Source organism: Ochotona princeps, chromosome 3, assembly GCF_030435755.1.
Source record: "Ochotona princeps isolate mOchPri1 chromosome 3, mOchPri1.hap1, whole genome shotgun sequence".
In the NCBI taxonomy this organism is placed as follows: domain Eukaryota; kingdom Metazoa; phylum Chordata; class Mammalia; order Lagomorpha; family Ochotonidae; genus Ochotona; species Ochotona princeps.
The window spans coordinates 109,043,601-109,068,682 of NC_080834.1; positions in this window are offsets into that span (position 1 = coordinate 109,043,601).

Sequence of the window (25,082 nt, forward strand, 5' to 3'; positions counted from 1 at the left end):
TAAGAATTTTCTCCTCCAAATTCTGTATGTAATGTGCAAATTAATTAAACTCTGGCACTATAAACTAGAGATAATCAGTCTGAACCCGGTAGAAGAGTAACTATGTCACCCATAAGTCAGGAAGCCACCAAATGATGAAGTGCATTTCTGATATAAAAAGGCACATAAATTTTTTATTATAAAATAACAGTACATTCATCTAAATGGATAAATAAAGGTACCCGCCTGGTTCTCCACTTTTTTCAGCTCTGGATGGAGGTGTCTGGAATTAAGATCAGATTCTCCAAACCCATCATCTCTGCCGCCATCTAACGTGGTGATCCAATGTCAGAGACAACACAGGCCCACTTGATTTACAATTGATTATTTCCCACAGACAAACATAACAGCAACGATGCTACTTTTCATTTGTGGTATCGAAGACAATGATTTTGCTTTTCAGTACACTGAGTTTATATGTCAGTGTTATAATGTAGTCACAGATTATTTAACCGCTGCAAGCTTCATCTTTAAAATGGGGACAATAAGGACTCATCATGAAGTCATTGCAAAAGTCTCCTGCCATGACAGGGTGTGGCACGATAACGGATAGATATGAACAGGCAGTGTTTATGGGAAAGGAGCAAAAATAGCAGTCACAATTTTAAATCGTGTTTCTTGGAAGCCAAGCACAGATAAGCCTAGTGCCTTCAGCTTCCATGCTTTTTAGTGACCTGGTACTCCAACCCTCATCCATCATAACCCCCTGCTCACATGATAGGCCATTAACAAGTATGGTTCCGGCTCCACTAGTTTCCAATGGATTGCACAATGGGCATTGCTGCATTCTTGTGTTTGAAGTGCTATATTATCCTGAGGCTTAGAGTATGTCACTCTATTTCAAAAGCAAATCTTTCTCGTGGTCTGAAAACCATGTGCTGAAGATCACTATCAGGGATCAGAAAGGCCGTCAGCTTAAAGAGAACCCTCTTTGCACTCCAGGCTGGTGTGCAGCATGACAAAGAGTTTGGGTGCTCAGTGGTGCTTACCGCCACGCCGTCCTGAGGTCACTGTTCCTTTCACGGTTCATCCATGAGATCAATGGGCATTATTGTGTTATGTTGCATAGGAAAACATGCCCAGTTCCCTAAATGAGTTATATCCATGCAATGCCACAGGACATGTAAATTGAAACACTGGAGAAAATAGGTTTTCAATTTTTTTTTCTTCTGTAGTACGTTGCTGGGATTTTGCTGCTTGTCTCTTGGTTGCCTTGATCAAAGCCCTTTTCTACTGTACGGTTCAGACTCCGCTCCTGCTGGTTCCTTCACTGGAAAGCAATGCAGGAGGACCTCAGTGGCCCAGGCACACTTTGTCATTGACTGCAATAGGGTGGGCTTGGCCACTGCTCCACTGCATGAGCTGCAGAAACTACCCAAGCTCTTGCAAGCTCTGTTTCCTGATCCACACAACAGCAATGGCACAACTACAAAAGCTACCTTTGAAGATTAGTCACTCTTCACCGTGGTGTTGGGGACTTTCCTGCACACCCCCCCCAAAAAAATGTTCTGCACCTTAATTGTTGACAAATGTCTTGTTAGAGTTACAAGCCAGTCTAGATTATCCTAAAATCTGCCAAGATCAGTAAAATTATACTTCAACACAACAAATGGCTAAATACTAAAATGAAATAGACACGAGACAGCTGAATGGTACCTATAGCCATTTTAAGGTATATAGCAGCCGGTCCTGTATACAAACTAAAATTGAAATGTCAATGAGCTAATCATAGGTTCTGGTTAAGAACTTGTTTTTTGGTTTTTTTTAACATACTGGTTACGCAAAACCATGTCAATTCCATAATGTTACAAATTGCTGTTAATGTTATATTGGGACTCTTAATTGACTGGGATGATATTCTACCAGCTCTAACTTCGGACCTGAAATGGTCTCCCCAAGAAACTGTTCAACCCATCTGGACAATAAGTAGCTGGACTCTATGTTTGGTATATGTTTGCAAGGAAAGAATCTTGATTGAATTTGAACTGTAATACTGCACCAAGGTGGAGGAATCCACCAGGGGGGAGGGGCACGGGGAGGGGTGGGGGGATTCCCAGAGCCTATGAAACTGTCACATAATGCATAATAATTAATGAAAAAAAGCCACCTTCACTTTCAGATGGATATGCCTGATGCCATTGCACTGCTGTCTTTCCAGATGTGCCTCTTCATCATGCGTCATGCTCTCTGATGAGAATAGCACACTGTAGAATTAACAATGGCTACCTTAAAGACATAATTAAGTTTATGTATTATTTTCTACAACTAACATGCAATGGATTTTCATATTATTCGTAATTACTAAATTCTGGGTTAAAAAATCTATATGAAATAAGAACGTTGCACCATTTTTATAGCCTCCTCTTCTCATGTTAATAAAATAACGTTATAAAACACCACCCACGCAGACGATACGCTTCGCTTCATCCCTGAGACTCGTAATTAGCAAATTAAAGAGTTGGACTCGCATTTACACTTACATTATCAAGGTTTTGTTTTCATTTAAGTAGTCTGTGGTCCAAATCACAGTGATTATAATATGGTACTAAGTAAGCAAAAGTACTTCTGCCTTTCACAGTTCTGTTTTAATTTCTGTTTTGCATTCTCCAGCATGAAAGCTAGGTCGTGTTTACATTTGAATTTGATTTACTAGAGATGTATCGAAAGTCTTATCTTCTGAAAGTAAAATTGGAAACATGCATGGAGCACTCAGACTTTTGTCCCCTACAAACATTAGCTTATGTACATCATTGCTGGCACCACATGCGTAGGAAGATTGGTATTCTCAACTTAGAGAGCTTCAAACTTGTGCTGTTCTTTAATCTGGTTTCTCTGCATGCCTCTGGGCTGTCAGGATAGAAACATCTATGTTACTAGCATTCCTTAGCACATGGGCTGCTCCACAAGGAGCCGATGCAACCACCTATGGAGAGGGCTTGCTTGGGTCAGCAGGTCACCTAGTCAGCCCTGAGCCTGAAACGTGTTGCTGCGGACAGTGGAGCAAGCAGACTGAAGCTCCAATTCCAACGTTCCCACTCCTCCTGGCACGACATTGGACCGATCATTTAATTTTTGCAATTCTCCATTTCTAAACCGGAGGGGGAAATGGCCTGCCTCCGAGCACTCATACAAAAATGACATATGCTAAATGGTGACAATTATTGTTAAATTTTATCATTTTTATTTATATTGTGATTATTGTTAAATAAAACCAATGTGACCCTGATCCTGAATGCGTGTGCATGCCATGGGTTTGGCCATGACCTTCCAGCAATAGCCCCGGTTTCCCTTAGAGAGGTCTGCTGTGCCCAGTGGAGGGAATTGGCACTCAAAGACACACAGAAAAATAATGGAAAATTGTAAGGCCTAAAACATCCTCCCCAGCACTGCCCCAGGTTGCCTCACTGCCTACCAGGCTTGTTTCTGCTCTCAGGCCCTGACTCCCTCCCTGGGTTCCATGCCAGGCTTCCTGTTCTTCTGCTTTGTATCCCAGTGGCAGATAAATTGGGTAACTCCCATCTGGTCACTCCTCTTACTAATGGGTGTAGGGGGAAATCAGGACACGAGTCTAAAGCAAAGCCCAAGGGTTGAACTCAACAAGACACGCACAACACACATGCACACCTGCATACATGATTAAGTGATTTGCAAGTCAATTTAGTGAATTAGTAGTCATATTTTTATGTATTAGAATAGAAAATATCACTACAGAGGTGGCCGTTTGACCTTATGGTGAAGACACCAGTTAGGACACCAACCATCCTTATCAGAGTCCGTAGGTTTGATTCTTGGTTCAGACTCTCAGTTCCAACCTCCTGACCAAGAAGGCAGCAGGGATGGCTGACACATTTGGTTTCTTCTCACCCAAGGGAGAGACCTTTACTGAATTTCCAGCTTGAGGTTTTGGCCCCATAACCATTGAGGGCATTGAGAGGAAGCCAGTTGTTGGCAGCTTTGTGTGTCTGTCTGTGTTTGCGAATATGTGTGTGCCTTTCAAATAAAAATGAAAATATTAGTACAAAGCCATGTGGCAAGGAAAATATTTTCTTAAATTTTATTCTGGGGCTGGGCCCAGCAGCGTGGCCTAGCGGCTAAAGTCTTCGCCTTGAACACACCGGGATCCCATATGGGTGTCGGTTCTAATCCCAGCAGCCCCACTTCCCATCCAACTCCCTGCTTGTGGCCTGGGAAAGCAGTCGAAGACAGCCCAAAGCTTTGGGACCCTGCACCCGCATGGGAGACCTGGAAGAGGTTCCAGGTTCCCAGCATCGGATCGGCGTAGCACCGGCCATTGCGGCTCACTTGGGGAGTGAATCATTGGACAGAAGATCTTCCTCTCTGTCTCTCCTCCTCTCTGTATATCTGACTTTGTAATAAAAATAAATAAATCTTAAAAAAAAATAAAAAATAAATTTTATTCTGGGCCTGGTGTTGTGACACAGCACATTGAGTCACCGCCTGGGGCACTAGCATCCCAAAGGGGTGCCAGTTTAGGTCCTGGCTACTCCACTTCAGATCTAGCTCCCTGGTAATGTGTCTGGGAAATGGATGGGAAAGATGGCCCAAGCATTTAGCCTCCTATTATCAAGATGGGAGATCTAGATGAAGCTCCTGGCTCCTGGCTCAGCCCTGGCTGTTACAGCTACTTGGGGAATGAACCAGTGAGTGGAAATTCTGTTTCTCTCCCTCCCTCTGTGTAACTTTGACTTTCAAATAAATTAGAATTTTTAAAAAGCTTTATTTCTGGTATACATGCATATACACACCTACCTTTATTGTGTAAGTATGTGTGTGAACTGAGTTGCAACATGAGGTATATTTCTTTTTGTTTTTATTTTAACTAGAAGACCTTTTTGACTAGAAAACCTATGATGAATCCTTATGAGTGGAATAGGACTCATCTCCCCAGAACTTAAGGTGGAGGAGGACCGGGGAGAGCAAGAAGAGGGAAAGAGGAGGGGGCACATGTGGAGGCTCATTTATACAACCCCGGTGAGCCAGCAAGGGGTGTGTGTATGTGTGTAAGGGGGGTGCTGGAGAATTGTTGGGGTAGCCACAATGCCAGGACCAGGCCAAGCCATTAGCACAGAGAGCTGAACCAGAAGTTGGGTAGCTGGAACACACATCAGTGTTCATGTTTGATGTCAACATCACAGGCAGATTCACACACACAGCACTGGCCCCCAAACTTCTTTAAAATTATCCAAATAATTCATTTTCGCTCATTATTCTACTGCAGTCTCTCATATCTGCAGTACTTCTAATGTAGCAAGATTTTATATAGTTTTTCCAACTTTACAAGTAAAACAATCTCACATACACACGTGCAACTGTTTCAAATAACAGCCAACCATCCCACATGTGAATTTACTAATCTTTGAAATCTTCAGTCTTTGATTTAATTTGTGTGACACATTTATTTCGATCGAATTGCTGGCTTGAGTCACTCCATTGGTATGCAGCAAACACTGGGGTTTCTCAGTTATTTCCTGACTTATGGAAACAACAGGTCAGAATACAGTAATCTGAGGCTGTCATAGCAAAAGAGACACACCGTCCATGAAATAAGCAGGTGTCCCCTTGCATGAGCAAAGACACAATGGAAGGAATGCCCAGGGCACCGAGTCCCACACATTAGGGCAGTCAGGTGCAGCTGTCAATGGGAGAGGGGATTCCAGCAATTATCACTCTCACAGTGACGTGCAGTGACATGCATGTATCTTGCCAAGTGTTTTCCATGCACTATCTCATCGAAAACTCCTAAAAGGCCTTTGACAAGAAATGTTAATGAATTTTATTTTATAGATGAAGATCTGAGCCTGAAGGAATCCCTCAGGACTATTAGTATCTAGACACAAATCCAAGAAGTCTGCCTGACCCAGCGAGTGCTCTGGAATTTCAACCTGCTCCCAGACCAAATGTAATCTTCACGAAACCTTGAACAGCACACTCGCCTTTCTCAGAATGCGCTATGTCCTATGGACTCTCAGAATAGGAAGGTGTCTGCAGTGGGATATGCAGGCCAGAGGCAGCTCTTCCTCTTCTGATATTTATTTGATTTATTTCAAAGGCAGAATGGCAGAGAGAGGCAGAGGTAGAGAGAAAGAAGTCTTCCATCTGTTGATTCATTGCTCAAATGGTCATAGCTACAAGGCCTGGGCCAGGCAAAAGCCGGAAATAAAGAAGTTCATCCCAGTCTCCAATAGGGATGGCAGGAGTCCGAAAACTTGGGCCATTTTCCACAGGCCATTTCCCAGGTGCATCAGTAGGGAGCTGGATCAGAAGTGGAGCGGCCATGCCATGAACTGGCACACATAAGAGATAATGGACACAGTGCTATCCTGTGCATCTCTTCCTTTTATTCCCTTTAATAATTCTCATAACTCATGCAATTTACCATTCTGGATCCTCACACTCTCCCCCTCAGCGTGTCCTTTTCTGATCATTTATTATTGCCACAACTAGCATTTATTGGATCCGTCACTGTGCAAAAATGCGGGGGAAGACACACTCCCCCATCCTTTTGGCTTATGATCTAAATATTTAGATCATAAACACAATGTTTTTGGCAGGTTAATTATGTATTAAGAAATAGAGTATTTGCAGGAAATGTCAGATGCTTATTTTATGATCAGTATAAGGAATACTTTACCCTACACAAGAATTCGGACTTGGCAAACAAGCCCTGTCCATCTACCCGCATGTGAGGAAAGCAAAGACAAGGTCTCCTCCTCAGCACAGTTGTTGATAATGGGCACGTCTAATTCTCGTGTTAAGTTGCAGTGGCAGGAAGAGGCAGGGTAGGAGTGTCAGTGGCCACCAGGGCAGCCAGGCCAAGCACATGAATATTTGCTTACCACTCCCTACAGTAGTTGACAAGTCCAAGCCAAGACCATTGTGCTGAATTATTTTTAAGAGACAAAATAAATGTGACATAATTGGTCTATTTATTCCATTTTCTCAGTCTACAGAGTAAGACAGGCAGCCCAGAAAAGGCATAAATGACTCACTTCAGAACACTCGTTTCAAAACTTTCTGCCCATGTGGTATTTCTGTTTTACAGGCAGAGTCTGAAACCCAGGCACTCGATGTTTCTCATTTGAGAAACTGTGCTAATTTCATGTGGCATGCTGTTGAAAATCATGGGATAAAAGAGAACATTAAATGCTTGGCAGCATTGTTTTAGTTAGTAGTACTTGACCACCGCAACAGTGGTTCCCATGAAGGTACTGGGGTGACATTGCATAACACAGTTCTAGTGAAGGAAGACTATGCAGCTTCACAGTTCAGAAAGCTGGAAGGCTTTGCTAATGATCTATGAGCAGAAACAGGTGTTAGGTTGCAAGGAAACATGGAGAGAGGTATTAGTTCAATAGCTTCATTCTGCGGTTAAGTGAGATACCATGTTACTTATCTACATTCATGCAGCAGGTACACAGCAGAACTGGGGTGCGGATGTCATTTAATACACAGATCTTGCTAACCAGTTGCATTATCCATGAATTTTTTAACCCATAAAACAAAAATATGGAGCAATCCATTTGGCCTGACAATTAAGATGCCTGTATCCCACACTGAACTTTCCCAGGTTAAAGGCCTGCCTATAGTTCCTGACACCAACTTCCTGCTAATACAGATGTTGGGAGGCAGTGGTGAGTGCGCCTGTGGCTGGATTCCTACTGCCCTCATGCAAGACCTGGATTGAGTATCTAACTCCCAGCTTCAACCTTGGCCCAGTTGTTGCAAGCATTTGGGGAGTGAACCAGATTAAAACACTCTCTTCTCTCCCTCAAATACATAAAATTTCAAATATAAATGAATATGTAGTAATGAATGTACAACTGTGGAGCAATCCTTCAATTCCAAATTACTTGAGCAGCCTCACAAAGTTTGTAGACTCACAGATGAAGACCCCAAACCGTTCATCATAAACAAGCCGTCAGTCCCAAGATATCTCAACACAAAACCTCCCTATAGGGTTTGCACATAAAGTACCACACCAAAAGACAGTCAGAGATCGAATATCATATGTGCTTTTGGGGCAAATCTAAAGGTATCAGAGCATCATTGAATAACATACTACATCTACTTCAATTATACTTGCACAAGACAACATCTACAGCTTGTTCAAGGGCAAATAATACTGACAAATGTTCACATGACTCTGAAGGAAGCAGCATAGCTACCTTCTTCTAGCTTCCCTAATTTGGTTTTACTAGTGCTATAAATACTGACCATCTAAGTACAAGAAATCTGACAAAGGTAGCCTTAAAGTTTGTTCTATCATTTCAAATAACCAGTTAATACACTATTGAAAGCTGTTAGCAGGGCGTCATCTTTCCACTCCACTCATCATGTGATTCTGGCAATCTGCTCACTTCACTGGCTGGAGGGAGAAGCTAAGAGCACTACGCTGCTCCCCACCTGCTACAGAATTCAATTATTGTAAACAAGTTATCCACAGGAAAAAAAATCTAATCTTTTGGTCTGTTGATGAAATAACAAACCACCCCTTGCTCTACAATAAATACTCAGTGTGTTCACAGACAAGCAGAGAGCTTGGAGTTGTGTCCCTTGCCTCCACTTGGCATATGGCGTTGAAGTTTCCCCAGCTCTTTTTGCCATGGCTGCACTGTAGTACTCATCACGAGGGCCAAGCACTTTCCATTTGGTTTTAAGAACACGCCCACCACATGAGCAAATGTGTCTAATAGTGCAGGGCCTTTGGAGATGATGTCACATTTTGCATGGGGAAACATTAGTTTCTACCCTGACATTTAGATGATTTTTTAAAAAGGCTAACTACATGAATTTAGCAATCTATGACTTTTACTGTGTCTTACGTTTTGAACTCTGAAATATCTTTTTCCTCATATCTTTGGGGTTGCATTAGTATTTTTAAAATGCATGTTCTTAGTGCCTACGATTGATTGATAGATAAGTATAGTGTCTTCTTGATGTGCTGAGCAAGTGAGCTGGCAATAACCCTTCCAAATCAGTAACCATGAGGCCTTGGAAGAGAAGGACAGCTCTGCACGAGGTTGGCACGTGTAACTTTCTGAAGAGTTGGGCTACCTTTTATATGCCAAAATATTCTCTGACACAAAAGGCACACATGTCTTCACCTGTTTTAATCAGTTCATTCCATTTGCAAGTTTACTCTGTTTTTGAAGCTGCTCTGTCAAATGATATGATAAAATTCCTGGTTCGTAATCCATCTTCTATTTAAAATCAGTAGCTATCTGAAATTCATCTCATAAAGGCTACATGCTTCCTCTCTGGTGTGCACATCTGGGGCATCCTTGCAAACTATCCAAGCAGAGTACTGCATATTTTCCTCTGATTATTTTCTAGCCAAATATTAGCCTAATGCCACCACATTTGGGTGTCCTAACCCAATTTTGGCCCAAACAACATGCAAATAAAATTCTTAAGTGAGAGGGACGGGGAAAGAAAGCAAGCAAATGAGCCTGACTAGTTTAACATGTCTTAGAGGAAATGCTCATTTTCCCCAGTAAAGGAGGATTGTAATGTGTTAAAGAAAGCTAAGTGAAGTGATACTGTTGCGCAGAGATGAGGGTGTGGTCCATTGGCAGGAGGGCTGGGTTAAGAGCCCAGAGACCTAGTCCCAGCCCACCTACTAATGGGCAAATCATTTCGGTTTGGAAGCTTAGTTTTCTCTGTGAAATCATGGAGTTGACCTTGGTTCCCTAAGGTCCCATTCAACGCTAACATGGCAAGGCTGTGCCTCTATAAAAGATTTGCAATGGCTAAAATAGAAGAAAGATGCAGATGGTGTGTTGAACTCAAGAGCTCTGGCCAGGAAGAGATCTGACTACTTCCTGAGAGGAATGTGAGTCAAGAAGTGGAAAAAGAAAAGCAACTTTGTTTAGACAAATAACTCTCTGTTAAAAATTACCTGAAAAATCAACCAAAGAGTGTATCAGGAATGTACAAAATTCATTTCCAAAAACATGGATCGTAAAACTGACAAGGGAGATAAAGAAATAAAAGGAAAAGAAAGTGTCAAAAATTAAAAATGTCACTTTTTTTCTATGAATAGAAAAAGGAAATAGAATTCCACCAGGAATCCAGGCCATCACACATTCATACTGCCAACTCCTTAAAACAGAAAATCTGTACCTTGCAGTAAATGTACATTTTTAGAATTGTGAATTTATATCATCCTTTGTATATTTGTGATTTGAGCCGAGCTTGAGAACTTAGTCTTGTTCAATATGTAAAAGGGAATCACTACTGTGAGTGGAGTAGACGCTAAAGCACAGCCCATAAAGATGATCTGAGTTGGAGTGTAGGAAGTAGAGGATGCAGGGTAGGCTTGCACAGGAGAACAACTGGGTTCTCCATTATTTTAACAAGAGGTGGTACAGGCTGAAATGTAAAGATGCCTCTGGAAGCAGACAGAAAAAGCCAAATGCAAGTCTAGAAAAGAGAGGCTGTTCAACTCAACGATATACATAGAACAGAAAATGCCAAAGTTTGAACCTAAAGATCTAGAATTTATGCACCACTAAAAGTTCAGTGAGTAATGTGGGCAAAAGAGCAACTCTCATTTTTATATAGATTTTCTTTTTAGGTTGAATGTCTCCTGCCTAGTCCAAGCCAACCTTAACTCTGAATGGCTCAGTTGTTAGTGGGAAACAATATTTAGTTTCTTCAGTAATGATGCCATTGGAATCAATTTACCAATAGTGTAAAGCATTTTAAAAACGTGTGGTGGAGCTTGGGTTGACTCTTCAGGACTTAAAAACTTCTCTCTGTGTTACAATGGCAGGGCAATGGCAGTATACATTTGTCAAAACTCACAGCATGAACTCCAAGAGTGCACATAAACTTCACACTTTGGTTGACAGTGATGTTTCAGTGTTGGTCTGATTATAAAGTCTATTTTAAAAAAGCTTTTAAACATATGGTATGGCATAAGCTGTGTATTTTGTTACCATTTCTTTTCTATAGTATACCAACGAGTTTCCAGATGCCCAATAAAATGGCCAAATACCTTGAATAAATACTACTGAAAAGAAGACGTACAAATGGCCAGTGAATACATAAAAAATTGCTCAGTATCACTAGTTATCAGGGAAATACAAATCAAAGCCACAATGAGATATCATCTTCATCCCAGTTAGAATGACTAGTATCAATTTAAAAATAACGAATGTTGGTGAGCATGTAGATAAGATTTTCTCATACCTTGTTGGGAGTGCAAATCACAAAGCCATGGAGGGAAGCTGTATAGGGCCTCCTCAAAGAAACAAAATTAAACACCAGCTGAGCCAACAATCTTGTGTCCAAAGGAAAAGAACTAGTTACATCAAAGTCTGCTCCAAAAACCAAGACAGAATCAAATGAGGTATCCATCAACAGAGGAATGAACAAAGAAAATATGGTATGTACAGACAATGGGACAGTGCTCAGCTACGAAAAAAGGACTTGAAATCCTTTCATTAAACAAGATGAAATGATATGATATCATGTTAAGTAAAACAAGTAAGGCAAAGAAAGGGAACTATTGGATTTTCTCACTCACTGGCGGAAACTTGAAAAGTGACCTGATTTTAAAAAAAAGTATGGAATAACAGTTACAAGAGACTATGAGAGGTGGGGGCAGGCAGCAAGAGAGGATTTGGATAACAGATACCAAAATACAGTTAGACAAGAGACATTAGTTCTAGCTTCCCCCAGCACAGTGGTATAACTATGGCCTGAAACAGTTTATTATATATTTCAAAATTACTGGAAGAGTCCAAATTACTCAATACATAAAAATGATACATAATGTTTGAGATGGAAATGCTAATTATCCTGATTTGATCATTAAACATTGTATATGTGTACTAAATTATCATACTGTGCCTCATAAATATGTATAAATATTGTATATCAATTAACAGTTTAAAAAAGAAATGAAAATTTCTAGAGGAAGGCAGAAAAGGTATGATAAAGATGCATTCCTGTAAAAATGATTAGTAAAACTCAGACTATAGAAGTAAGTTTCTAGTCTTAGAGAACTTCAGCAAATTTCTATAACCTTTGGCTATCCAGGGTGGCAGGGATGTGCACAAAAAAGTATTTCTGCTGTTGGGCCAATCAATGCACCTTGAGCCATCAGTCTTCTAGAGCCTCGGACAAGACAATCACAAGGCCTGTTCGCTTGCACCTTACAGCTCTGGTTGGTAGGGAAGAGGGCGTTTTCATTTCTTCCTTTTTCTCATCCATCAAATTGAAAGGAAGAGAAACAGAGACAGAGAAAAAAACTCCTGTCTGCTAGTCCAATCCCCAAATGCCCACGAAAGCCAGAGCAGGGTCAGGGCCCAAGCTGGAGACAGGAACTCATTTCCAGGTTATCCGTAGGGGTGGGAGGAACCTACATCCCAGCACCATCACCACCGCCTCCCAGGATCTGCATTAGCAGCAAGCTGGACTCTGACGGGAGCTGCCACTGCACCCCAGGGACTCTGATGTCCCTGTGTGTCTCAACTACTAAGCTAAATGCCCACGTGAAGAAGGACATTTTATAACTTGTGTTTTTTGGTTGGTTGGTTTTGGGGGTTGTTGTGTTTTTTTATTATTTTTTTTTCTTATATTGCCAAGCTCTATGTGAATTCTGAAGTGTAATATTTCATTTAATCCTTGCAGTAGCTCTTCAGGTGTATACCCTCAGGTCCTTCTTCTACATGTAGTGAGGTTAACACACAGATTGGAAAACAAATGTCCTGATGGCACAAAAGCAATTCAGAGACAGAGCCACGACTCAGAGCAGATACATGTGATTCCGGAACCTCTTTTTTTTTTTTTTTTTTTTTGACAAACATGAAACTTTAATCATAATCAAGACAAGTGCTGCAAAAAGACGTCAGCCAGTCAAGGGTTACAGAAGTCCTCCCAGCAGAGGAGCTAGAGAAAAACCAAGTGTTAGCCTGGCACAACGGTGTGAGAAGCCCGAGGGGAGCACCTGCACCAAGGTATTATCAAACTATTATGTTGCACACCTTTAGCTTTTATTCACAAAGGCTATCGCCATTACCACATACAAATATCTACCATAACATGCACTAAAAGCCCCCACAGTCATTGTCAGGCCCATTTGCCTAAAACACCCTTAACAGTATTTTAGCGACGTTAACTAAATACTATTTTAGTAATCCCAAAAGAGTGTGGAATGATCTTTTTATGTAAATTTGAAAGTAGACAGCCTTTTCTATCCAGACTGTAGTTGAGAAAGATCATCTGAGAATCATTTCAGCATTGTACTTCCAAAAACCCAGAACATTCTGGCACGTGAAATCTTCACGTCCAAACAGCAAGGAGAGGGGAGCGGAGGAAACAGTGTTGAATGCTAAGCTGGTTTGCTGTAGAAAGGGCCCAAGTCCTCCCTTCTAGAAGGAGTGGCAGGAGACCACCCAGCTCTGACTTCCCCCTACTCACTAGCTAGGCACAGAGGGCAAGCAGGATTCTCAGAGCAGGGTTGAGCACCAACTCTAGGAAGCAGGATGAAGCCACTTGGCACACAAGGTGGTTGGTGCAGGCCACTGCCTAGGCGGTGTGCTGTACTGCCCACAATGGACTGGCATCAGAGGGAAGCACAGGCGCACCTGGAGACATGTGGGTGCGTGAGCCTGAGCCCTGTGGGTCTGGGTTGGATGTGTGTGTGAATGGAGGGGACAAAAAGGGCATCCCTTGTGTCAGGAACCTATGCTTAAAGTTTGCGCTAGACACCAGCTTTAAAGCACGTTCTACAACCCTGAGTGAGGGATAGCTTTAATGCATCTTCCAGGCTCTTCCGGAAATGACCCTCATCCTCCAGTGGCGGGTGGGGGGGGGAGGAAGCTCATGCCTGTGACTGCAACTTTCAGTTAAGATCATGAGGCCACGCTAGCCCCAGTGTTCCTAGAAAACTTTTACAAGTTATTTTTAAATTGTGACTTCCATATCCAATGATGAGCTCAGCAGGGACCAATATAGCCTCCTGGGTCAACATTGTCACAAGTGAGGACTCTCCTCAGACTTGCCACTGGCCTACCCTAGGGGAATAATTTGGGATTGGCTATCTACCTGAGAAAGGAGGGAAAGGGAACATGGATTGATGGCAGCCTGAGTCGTAGCTAGCATTCACGCGCCCACTGTAGAACCCTCCTACTCCTCTCCATCTTGCAGAGAAGGACACCAAGGCGCAGCGGGCCTTTTTCTTGATGTGATTCCCCCTTGCTAAGTAATTTTAACATGTGAGCATTAAGAATGGCAGGCAGAGAGCATTATGCAATTTCGTAAGCTCCTTTATGTGCACAGCATAAATTGGAAACTGCTTGTAAGGAGGTTAACAAAAGCAGTGCAGATGTGGCCACAGAGCCCGGCCTCTGTGAGGCAGCACACAGGCTGTTTGCTCACTGTGAAACGTTTCAGTGTACAAATGCTTCTGGAGGAGCTTCATCTAACATTCAAAGGAGCAACAACTGAGACTCCTATGGGAACCCACCCACCCACCACTGAGCAAGCAGCTTCGAAAGTCTCTAGGCAGGATAAAAGCTAAAAGGAGGCTGGATGCGAGAGGTAAACTGAGCAGGTGAGCCAAGGGATTCAGAGGGTGCATGGCAAAGAGAGGATGGCTCCAGATGGGACCGTGGTCACCAGGTTCCTTCTGCAAGGGTTGGGGAAACTGGTGGAGTCAAGATGCAAAAGTGCTCGTGAATGCATAATTTCTGTCTCCTGCAGAAAACTGCAGAGTGGACTTGAACTGTCCTGTTCCTGAATGATAACACAGTTCTTTGTTTCATCTCCTAAGGATGCAAACAGAAACAGCCAGCTGACCCAGCACGCCCCATGGAACTGTCCATGGCCTCCCAGTCCCCTTGACCTCTAGGTCCAGTCCTACAGCCCTTTCTTTCTCACCAACTTTAATATGTCCATTCTTAAAATCCAGCTCAGGTAAAACCTAGCCCATGAATTCAACTCTGTTAGCTCTGATTACATTTTAAAACATATCATACGCAACATTTAGATGTAAGATTTTGTTTCCAGTGAAGAAGGTAACCCCCTTTTTTTGCTTTTAAGCAGACATTCACTCACATTCTGAAGGTTTATGCTGTGTCTGCAGTGTGAATACCAGTACAGTGCACACAACACAAACTAGCATTCGGAACACACCAGCCCATATTCGGTGGGTCCCGAGGACAAAACAGGTGAAAGATGAAATGATGACTTTGTTCTTAATTAGAGATGAGAGAGCTTAGAAAAAAATAATAACTACTTGGCAAGTGAGCTTTTCTTTGAAAGCTGAATTAATATTAAATGAAAGAAATAATTAGGACAGCTGGAAATAATGATAAAAACATAATAAAGACCAGACATGTCTCTGACAAAGCATAAAAAACCGAAGAGCTGTTACAATGTGCACTCTTCATTGCTCACCAGGTCTCCTTGCTTCTTCCTCTGAAGGCTTGGTCACAATGAAAAACACTATTTCAGTATGCAAAGGCAAAAGGCAATAACCCGTGAAAATCCGACCGGGCAGGACAAAACACAGAAGTAGCCACAGACTATTGTGTCTGCACATATACAGTAGTGCAGTTTGAACAAATTGCTGCTTCTGTTTTGTGCCTTACATGGAAGTACTAATTGTTATTGCACATTGCTTGCGGATTCATGCCCACTTTTGATGCCTGTAATAAAATTTTTAATTTGATTCTTTTCTCTGTGGGGTTGATTCGGATTCTACTGTCCAGATGCAGACTCGCTCCTGACCCATTGCTGGCCAGGACTCCCAGCAATGAGTGATGTCACCCTTGCAGAACACAGGTGCTGCTATCATTGCTGCTATTACAAGCAGCATTTTTGTTTCTTGCTATGCTGCAGGGACAGAAAGGCTAGATACCAAAATGCTAACGACAGGATGGCTCGTGATTTTTATTCGTGATTCTGTTCTTTTCTACATTTACAAATATTTTTTCAAATTTAAAGCCAGATATGATAGCATGTCAATTCTTCTTCTTCCCTACAAATGCACCTGAGGGCGGGAAGTGACCCGACCACTCATTCACATGTCTACCCTAACAAGTAAGGGGAGCGAAGGTCTCTGACTCCCCACCACGTTACAGGGCAAGGGGGATCCCCCGGTAAACCTGAGCCTCTTCATTGCAGAGCAGAGCCACAGCACTGTGCGGGTCTGCTAGTCTGATGTTCCAGATGTTCAGCGGATGGCGTCCTCCGTGGTGCTGAGAAAACCTCTTAATCTCTTTGCTCACTCCTCCCATCAGAACACCTTGTTTTCCAGAGGCAAAGCTTTTGCTTAACAGTTAATGGAAACTGAGAGAATTGGGGCATCACTGCCTTGACTTTTTCACTCTGTCAAACAAAAAAAAAGGTTTCCTTTAAACTTTTTTCTTTGAAGAAAAGCAGCACCTGAATGAAAGGTGGTTATTATCAGAAATCGAAAGAAGTGAAAAATTTCCAAACAAAACAATGTCTTCCAGAATGAACAGCTGTGTGGAACAGAAGCAGCTATGTAAGTGGTCTTCCACAAACTCTAAAGGGGCTCCCCTTAGGTGCATTTACATCAGTACTATCAATCAAGCAGAAAACAAAACTAATTTGCCATTAAAGAATTTAATTTAATCAAAATGATTCAGGGCTTTTTTTTAATATTTCAGGACGTATTCAACTGCAGGAGTTTTTTGTTTCTATTTGCATAGCAATGAAGACTATACCTCTTTTCTCTGAAAACTAAATCTGACTCTATTTGGAAGTGTTCCTTCTATAAATTTAGCAATTGGGCTTAATCTTCTTCAAATCTGTCCAATTTGAAAGACGTAAGTAGCAAGATTACTGCAACTAGCAAAAATTAATATGTCATCTTGGATGAGTTGGTTAACATCTGTGCACTGCACAGTGATAGTCACCATGCATTTGTTCAAGAGTGAATGTAGCAGCGATCAAATGAGGCTCCGTTTTTCTAATCCTGTCACTAGATGACTTACTCTAGCCTCTATGACCTTTGTGACTGTCCTTTGAAATTGCAACAGTCCCAAACACAAGTCAGACTCTGAGCTGCAGCCTGTGGCCCAGCGTCAGTCTGTGAAGAAGGCTTCAAGAGTTGACACGCAATCAAAGGAAATCAATGAGGATAGCATAATTGGCTTTGCATAGGGCTAAATGTTTTCTATTTAAGACTATAATACAGTCTGAGGGCCTAGCCTTCATATTTCTTTGGAGAATACCTATATTGAGATGATACAAAAGATAATAATCTTTGTACATTTGCTGGTGTTGCTTAAAAGAATATAAAGCTCACAACCTGTGTCATTCCATTTTTTTTCTAAATTTGCCTCTCTGAGAACCATCAAAATCTGAAAATCTACAGGCCTTGCAATGTGCATGACTTCGTGCCCCACTCAGTGGTCCAGTAGCTAAATTCTTGCCTTGCATACCAACGGAATCCCATATGGGTGCTGGTTCACGTCCTGGCTATTCCACTTTCCATTCAGCTCCCTGCCTGTGGCCTGAGAAAGCAGTCGAGGACGGCCCAAAGCCTGGGACACTGCACCTGTGCAGGAGTCCCAGAAGAAACTCCTGACTTCAGATCAGCTCAGCTCCAACTATTGCGGCCATTTAGGGAATGAACCAGCAGACAGAAGACTTTTCTATTTCTTTTTCTCTCTGTAGATCTGTAAAAATAAGTACATCATAAAAAAAAGGTGCATGGCTTCTGGAATTCTTTTTTGAGGAGTTCTCTGTCTTCCCCATCCCCAAAATTACCCCTCTTAGGAGAACAGAGATTCTTTTAGTTTTTCTGTGTTAAGCCTCTCAAACTCATGGACAGGTGTTTAACCCAGCATTTCAGATGCCACAGCCCACATCAAAATGCCTGCCTCTGAGTCTCAGTTCCGCTCCTGATCCAGCTTCCTGCTGGTGCAGATTCTCCATGGCAATGGCCTCAGCTCAGACAGTTGGGTCCCTGCTGTGTGCATGGGTGACCAGGACTGAGCTCTGGGATCCCGGCATCAGCAGGTGAGGCCATTTGCAAGAGTGCTTGCATGTCTCTCTCTCTCTCTCTCTCTGCCCTGTGTATGCAAATAAATAAATAAAAATAAAGACGTTAGACCTCTCAAACTCTTTCATGCCATTCACTTATCTATCTGAATGAAAAGACAGTGGCAGATAGCATTTTTATACTCACCATCCATTACAAGATGAATATGATGTACTCAGTGCAGTTTCATTGACTTACACTCTCACAGTCCCTTCTAGAAAATAATCATGCCACTAACTCTAGGAAGGACATGTAGTCTCGGGGCAGCCAATTCACTTTCTCACCAATTATTAGTGAGAGACTCTCTCGTCAAATTTGAGCTTACAGAATATGAAGTTAATCTGGAGAGCGCTGAGCTTCAGCTTCCAGAATGCAAACTTGGGACCAAGGGAGTCAGACCAAGCCACATGGAAGATGAGTAAGCAGGAAAAGTTTGCCCAAAAAAATCATCAGAGAGGACAGAAGAAACAAAGCCCTCAGACAGTGAAGTGGTTTCATTTTTGGTTTTCAATCTCCAAATCCCACTGGATTCCTGGAATTCCTTTTTTGACACCAGCCCCTACCACCACTCTTCTCCTTTTTCTACTTGAGCTAGTGGCTGTCTGCTCCTGATAGTGAAAGAACATTGTTTGGAACTGAAACACAGTCTAAACTTCATGCTTTCTCAGAAAAGAGATTTACAATTCTTTTTTTTAACTAGGCATCTTCTCTCCCTTGTTTTTGTAACACTGAAAGTATATAAGCAATCAATCATATTTCTTTCTCGTGTTCTCTCAAAGCCTTGTGCCAAATGCATTCCAGACCTGAGTAAATACCACTATACCCCTTCTCACCCCACTATCTATCGTCCCTGTGTTCACCTTCATCAGGCAATGACTTATTCATCGACCAATTCCAAGTTGTGGGTCTGAGTCACTGTCCTGCCCTACCCGGGCCTGAGATAGGCAACCTTTAAGAAGGCCATGGGGGCTGATCCTGTCAGTCTGGACAGCAGCACAAAACAGCACACACAGGATCTGGGACTGGGAGTGGGTGTGATAAGAGAACTCAGGGAACTCCTGTGCTAGGCACAACTCCCACTGGTGTGTGTGAGAACTGGGAACAGCATACATGGACACAAGTGAGAGCCAGGACAGGGTGCAGGACAGGCCAGGTTGTGCCACAACACCTGCCAGTTCACATAAGGGCTGTAATGGACCAGGCTAAGCTAGGCTGCTGCACCAAATGGCAAGAGCTGGGACTGAAGGCAGGCTGGGCCAAGCCAGGCTGCAGCAACTACTAGCAAAGGCCAAGACTGTGTGGCCTGTCAGACTGGGCTGTTGTACCTGCTGGCACTTGCATGACCCAAGGCTGGAAGTAGACCTGGTAGGGCAATTTCAGGGAGTCTCTAACTGAGCTACTGCTTTCTCGGTGAACATGAAAGCTAGACCTGAGGGTGGACTGGACTGAGGGGCCTGCCAAACTGGACTAAGCTGCTACATTCACTGGCATGAGAGTCAGTGTGAGTATAGGCCAGCTGAACCAAACCACAGCACCAGTTGGCAAGTACCAAGACTGGGTGTTGTGTTGGACTGAACCAAGCCATCCTCTGACAAACAGGATCCAGGACTGAAAATACACCTGGCAGAGGAAATGTGGGCACTCTCCCACTGGGCTTAAGAGCCAGGGTTGGGGGTGGACCAGGCTGGACAAAGTGGCAACACCTTTTAGAATATGTGAGGTCTGAGAGTGGGTTGGACTAAGCTAGCCTGCAACACTCATGGTTGTGCAAAAGAATCTGATGGGATGTAGGATGGGTAGGGTGAGCCTATAGCAGAGTATAGAACATGCAACCACCAGGACTTGGGGGTAGGCCTGGTGGGAGTCATTTGGGGGTCACTTGAAGTAGGCCACATCACCCATTGTGGACACAGGAGAAAGAGAAAGAAGGACTGAAACATATATCCTACCCACCCTCCTCCATGCCTGATCCTCCCCACCTTGATCAGAGGCCCACATGGGCATGCATCCCTCTTAATATGCCAACAATATTAAAAATAAAATTTTAATTTAATTTAATTTAAAAAGATGACCATCAGGGGCCAATGTTGTATCACAGCAGGCTAACCCTTCTGGCTGCTCCACTTTCAATCCAGTTTCCTGCTTATGGTCTAGGAATGCAGTGGAGGATGGCCCAAGTCTATAGGACTCTGTACCCATGTAGGAGACCCAGAAGAAGCTCCTGGCTTTGGTACACCTCAACTCTGATAGTTGTGACCATCTGGAGAGTAAACCAGCAGATGGAAAGTTCTCTTTCTGTTTCTCCTCGCTATAAATCTGCCTTTCAAATAAAAACAAGTAAATTGTCACATAATACAATGTAATTAATGAATAAAAAAACAAGAAAAAAAAAGTAAATTCTTAAGAAAAAAATGGCCACCTGATTCATAACTGCTGAGCGTTGTGCCCTGATGCTGTGATGTCACTCATTCTACCTGGGTTAGTTTGGTAACAGCTTATGCCGGAAGCGCTGATAATTTTAGAGTAGATTATTATTAAAAGAACACAACTCTATCTTGGATTCTCGTTCTTTGCTTCTCTCTGTGTCTGAGACACTGAGGCCACCCAGACATGTGCACATGGTAAGGATCTGATATGCACAGCCAACACCCAGCAAGAAACTAAAACCTGTCGACCACTGCCTGGTGAGCCTAGGAAAGCGTTGTTCTCCACCTGAGCATTCCAAGGAGAATCGCGCCCTTGTAACCAGATGGACTGCGGTCTCATGAAAGACCTTCCACCTGAACCACCTATCTGAGCTGTTGCCAGATTCCTGGGCCAAAGAAAAACAACAATTATCTTCAGCGCTATGTCTAGGTAGACTTTGTTACACAGTAATGCATAACAATTTCACATCCTGGGATTTTCCTCCAAGTACTAAACCTTGGCCCACTCAGACTGTTCCTCTTAAGCAAAACAAAAAAAAAATTATTTTCTCTTCTGCTTCCATAAGCAGATCACTGACATCAACACACTGTCACCTTCTAGCTGCCTCTATAGGCATTTCACAAGAGTCTGCACTTGAAATATGCATGTGGTTCTAGATGGCGAAATTCTCAGAAAGCCTCTAGTATCTGCTTCCTTTGTTGCATAATTTATATATTCCCTTTTTATTTTCTCAATCTTTCTCACAGTAAGTCAGTCAATAGAAGCCAGGGAGTTTTCAGGAAGAGTTTGAATCCTCTCCTGGGCAGATTATTTAAGTCATACATTATTGTTTGCTTTCAGGCAAACCAGTACAATTATGCAACATAAATTCTTTTAAAGCATCTGGGACTTCAGTTCAATTTAAAATCCTGCGGGTTTTATTACCAAAATGAATGATCATAAAATATATGCATGCAAATGAAGAGATAAAAATATTAAAGGGCATATGAAATTTAATGCATGCTCCTTGTAATTCCATGCCAAATTGTTGCAAAAGACAGTGGCTATGCAATCCTGTGTAAAAATGTGGTTTGTAATATTTACAACTAGAGAATGTGGTTTTAATATTCCATTGTCATGGACATATATTATAAAACAGAGCAGAGAATTAGTTTCGGGTGTTAATACGAGGGGGAGGGGGAGAAGGGTTTATTCAAGGCTGTCATCAGTTTTAATGCCAAAGCAAAAAGCCATGTTTTGACTAAGGTGATTCACTCCAATAGCATACCACTATGAAAACCTTGTGGAAGTGGAGCTTCTCTGTTGCTGAGTGTTTTTATTCTAAGAGCTCATTTGGGGCCAATCTCATTCAGTCAATATTTATGAAGTGTCAAAAAATCTGAAATTAATATAGGAGAGGCTCTGGGGGCTAGGGGTGGAGAGAGTTAAAACTCAGGCTTAGAAGCCTTCCTAATAAGGAGACCACAGCCTGGAGACAGGGAGGCGGATCTGGGCCAAAAGTCTGAACCAAGGCTGTGCAAGTTGTCACAGCAGCCAAGTCACAGGCTCCCACCTCCGCACTATTCTCTGAATCCAGGCTCCACATGCTGCCTGAGTGCTACCCAAAATAAAATCCAACTGTGCTGCTTTCACTGCTGTTTAATAAAATAGAGTCCCAGTTCTTTAGCACCAGGATCTTCAACATTTGGTCTGAAGCTACCTTTACCTATTCAAATAGCAGGCTAAGGAGAAAAGGCAAAGCAAAAAGTGCATTCCACTTGAATCTTAAATATTTACTTATTTGTTTGTTTATCTATTTATTTTGTTTTTCTTGGAAAGGCAGATTTACAGAGAGAAAGAGGTAAAGAAAGATCTCCCATCCACTGGTTCACTCTCCAAGTGGGCACAATGCAGAGCAGAGCCAATCTGAAGCCAGGAGCCAGAAGCTTCTACCTGGTCTCCTATGTCGCTTTGTGTCTCCCGGTCCCAAAGCTTTGGGCCGTTCTCAACTGCTTTGCCAGGCCACAAGCAGGGAGCTGGATGGGAAGTGGAGCTGCCGGGATTAGAACCGGCGCCCATATGGAATCCTGGCACATGCAAGGCAAACATTAAGCCAACACAGTTCTCAAATGATGCATGGGCATCCACTATTCCTGCATGATTCCTCTTTCTCGTTTGGCCTCCAATTAGAATGAAGGATAGAGTCAAAGCAACCAGGAAGTCACTGCAGTATTTTCTTACAAGAAATGATACAGGGAAGAAAAAAAAAAGTGTTTGTATGAATGAAATTAACTGTTAGTGTCTCCTTTCCATAACCACTCCACTCCACCCCCATCCCCAGTAGAGCATAATTCTGTGCCCGTAAATGCCTCAAGCCTTGATGTACTTCACCCAGAAAGGAAAATCCTGTAAAATAATCCCCTGGAAGATAAATGGGATGGCAAGATTTGGAGAGAGAGAGAGGAAAAATGCTTGGGATTCATAATGGTGAGGCAGCAAGCCTAGTACAGTGGAGACAAAAGTTGAAAGTCCTCAGGAGTGCAAGGTTGCGGTGTGGTTGAAAACGTCTGGTGGGTAGTGTAGCAAGAGGTGTCTTTTCTGTGCATCTCTCCAGAAAGCACAGTGGGCCCTGGGAGCACAGCAAGGGGTGCAAGCCACGGCAGTCAGCAGGGGCGAGGTGGCTTCTTGAGCTCCCAATGTGGCTGGAAAGTCACCCCCCACAACAGCACCAAGGAGCAGCAGCACTTAAGGCCACTGACTGGAAAGAGCCACATGCCCCATCAGGACCTGTAAGCTCCGAATGAACCTCATTTCTTCTGTAATCCCAAAGAAGGAGCCATCAGAGGCAGATCCCTCCAGCAGTCAGATGGGTAGGGACCCGGAGGAACTCGTGCTTGATTTAGAGATGTGAAGGAGTGCACCCTCTAGCATACTCTATGGTACACAGACACTAGACACTTCAGGGGCTGTATCAGATGGGAACAAACCACTGCTTCCATTGTCTTGCACACCTTATGCTTGCTGACCTGATGGGGATGGGTCTATGGAGAACACTACCCTTTATGAAAAATACCATTTCCTCCTTTCTTCTTCCTTATTTCTCTCTCTTTCAAAGGCACTCTATAGGGGTTAGCAGACAATAGACCACAGGCTCAGTCCAGCCTGTTGCCTGGTTTTGTACAGCACTTGAGCCAAGAGTGGTTTTTACATTTTAAACAGTTGAAGAAGCAGGACATTTTCTGAGACATGAAATCCATATCCCCAGTGTCCATAAATAAAGCTGTATTGGAACACTCAGAACCATTTGTTTATGTGTTATCTGTGGTTGCTTTGTGACAGGGGCCAAGTTGAGCAGTTGCCACACAAACTATACAGTCGGTCAAGTATAAAGCCTTGGTTATCCAGCCCTTAACAGAAAGTTTGCTCACTGCTAGTTTATACATGTGGAGAAAGAAGTGATTGACAGTACTCAGGAAAGAATGGTACATCCTTCAATTGGGAACCAGGAGCCTACCTGCAGGGCCAGAAGCAGACTCTAGCTCTAGTCTCAAGACTTCTCTATCCTGTGCTAAGTGACAAGAAGGCAATAGCTCCTCCAATTTTCCTGGTTGGAGAGCTTCTATCCACGTATAAGGACTTGGAAATAAGCAGGCAATAAACAGCAGAGGGAGAGAGGTGCGAAGAAACCACTGGGACAAGGGATGTTTATGTTGGCACCTCATGTGAGCACCAGTTAGAGTCCCAATGGTTCTGCTTCCAATCCAGCTCCCTGTGAATGCTCCTGATAATGCAGGAACAGAATGAGAATGACCCAAGTGCTTGGGCTTTTGCCCCATGCAGGAGGTATTAAAAGAGTTCCTGGCTCCTGACTTCAGCCTGGCCCAACCTTGGCTGTTACAAGCATATTTCTCTCTCGTTCTCTCTCTCTCTCTCTCTCTTCTTTCCTCCCTCTTTCCCTGCTTTCAAGTATCCATAAACAAATAAAAGAAATTGGTGTTTTGTTTTAAAAAGCAGAAAAATAAGCCAGAGAGGGACAAGACAGTTCCCAGGCCAGCCCCAGAAGACACTGTTCCTCCTCATTGGGTAGTTACAGGACTGAAGAAGAGGCACAGTTAGGGACAGCTGAAATGACATCTTGACTGGAAACCTGGGGAGCGTGACAACAGGATGGGTAGCCTCTGATCCCACTACAAAGCATGCTGTCCTGGTCACGGGGCAGGCCAGGAGGGTTCTCACAGATGGTGCCTCCAGGGTTGAGCAAGCTCTGTCCGGAGTCCACCAGTGCTCCTCAGTAATTGCTGCTGAGAGATCAGCTGGCTGGAAGATGGAGGGGGTCTGGGGGAAAAGGCAAATGATGTGACAATTAAACTATATGCTTGAAAGAGTTATTTTCAAACATTTTTCAGTGTCTGCTTTCAACCAGAATATAAGAAACCATTATGAATCTACAGTAATGTCACAATTTGCTACTTCCCTCTTGGCCATCATCTGTTTCAAATGGAATCATGCTGATTCAAAACAATGGTTCATTGTTTTGTATATTCGTTTCTTTCTACACACATTTATTAAACACTTGGCTCTGTCCACAAGG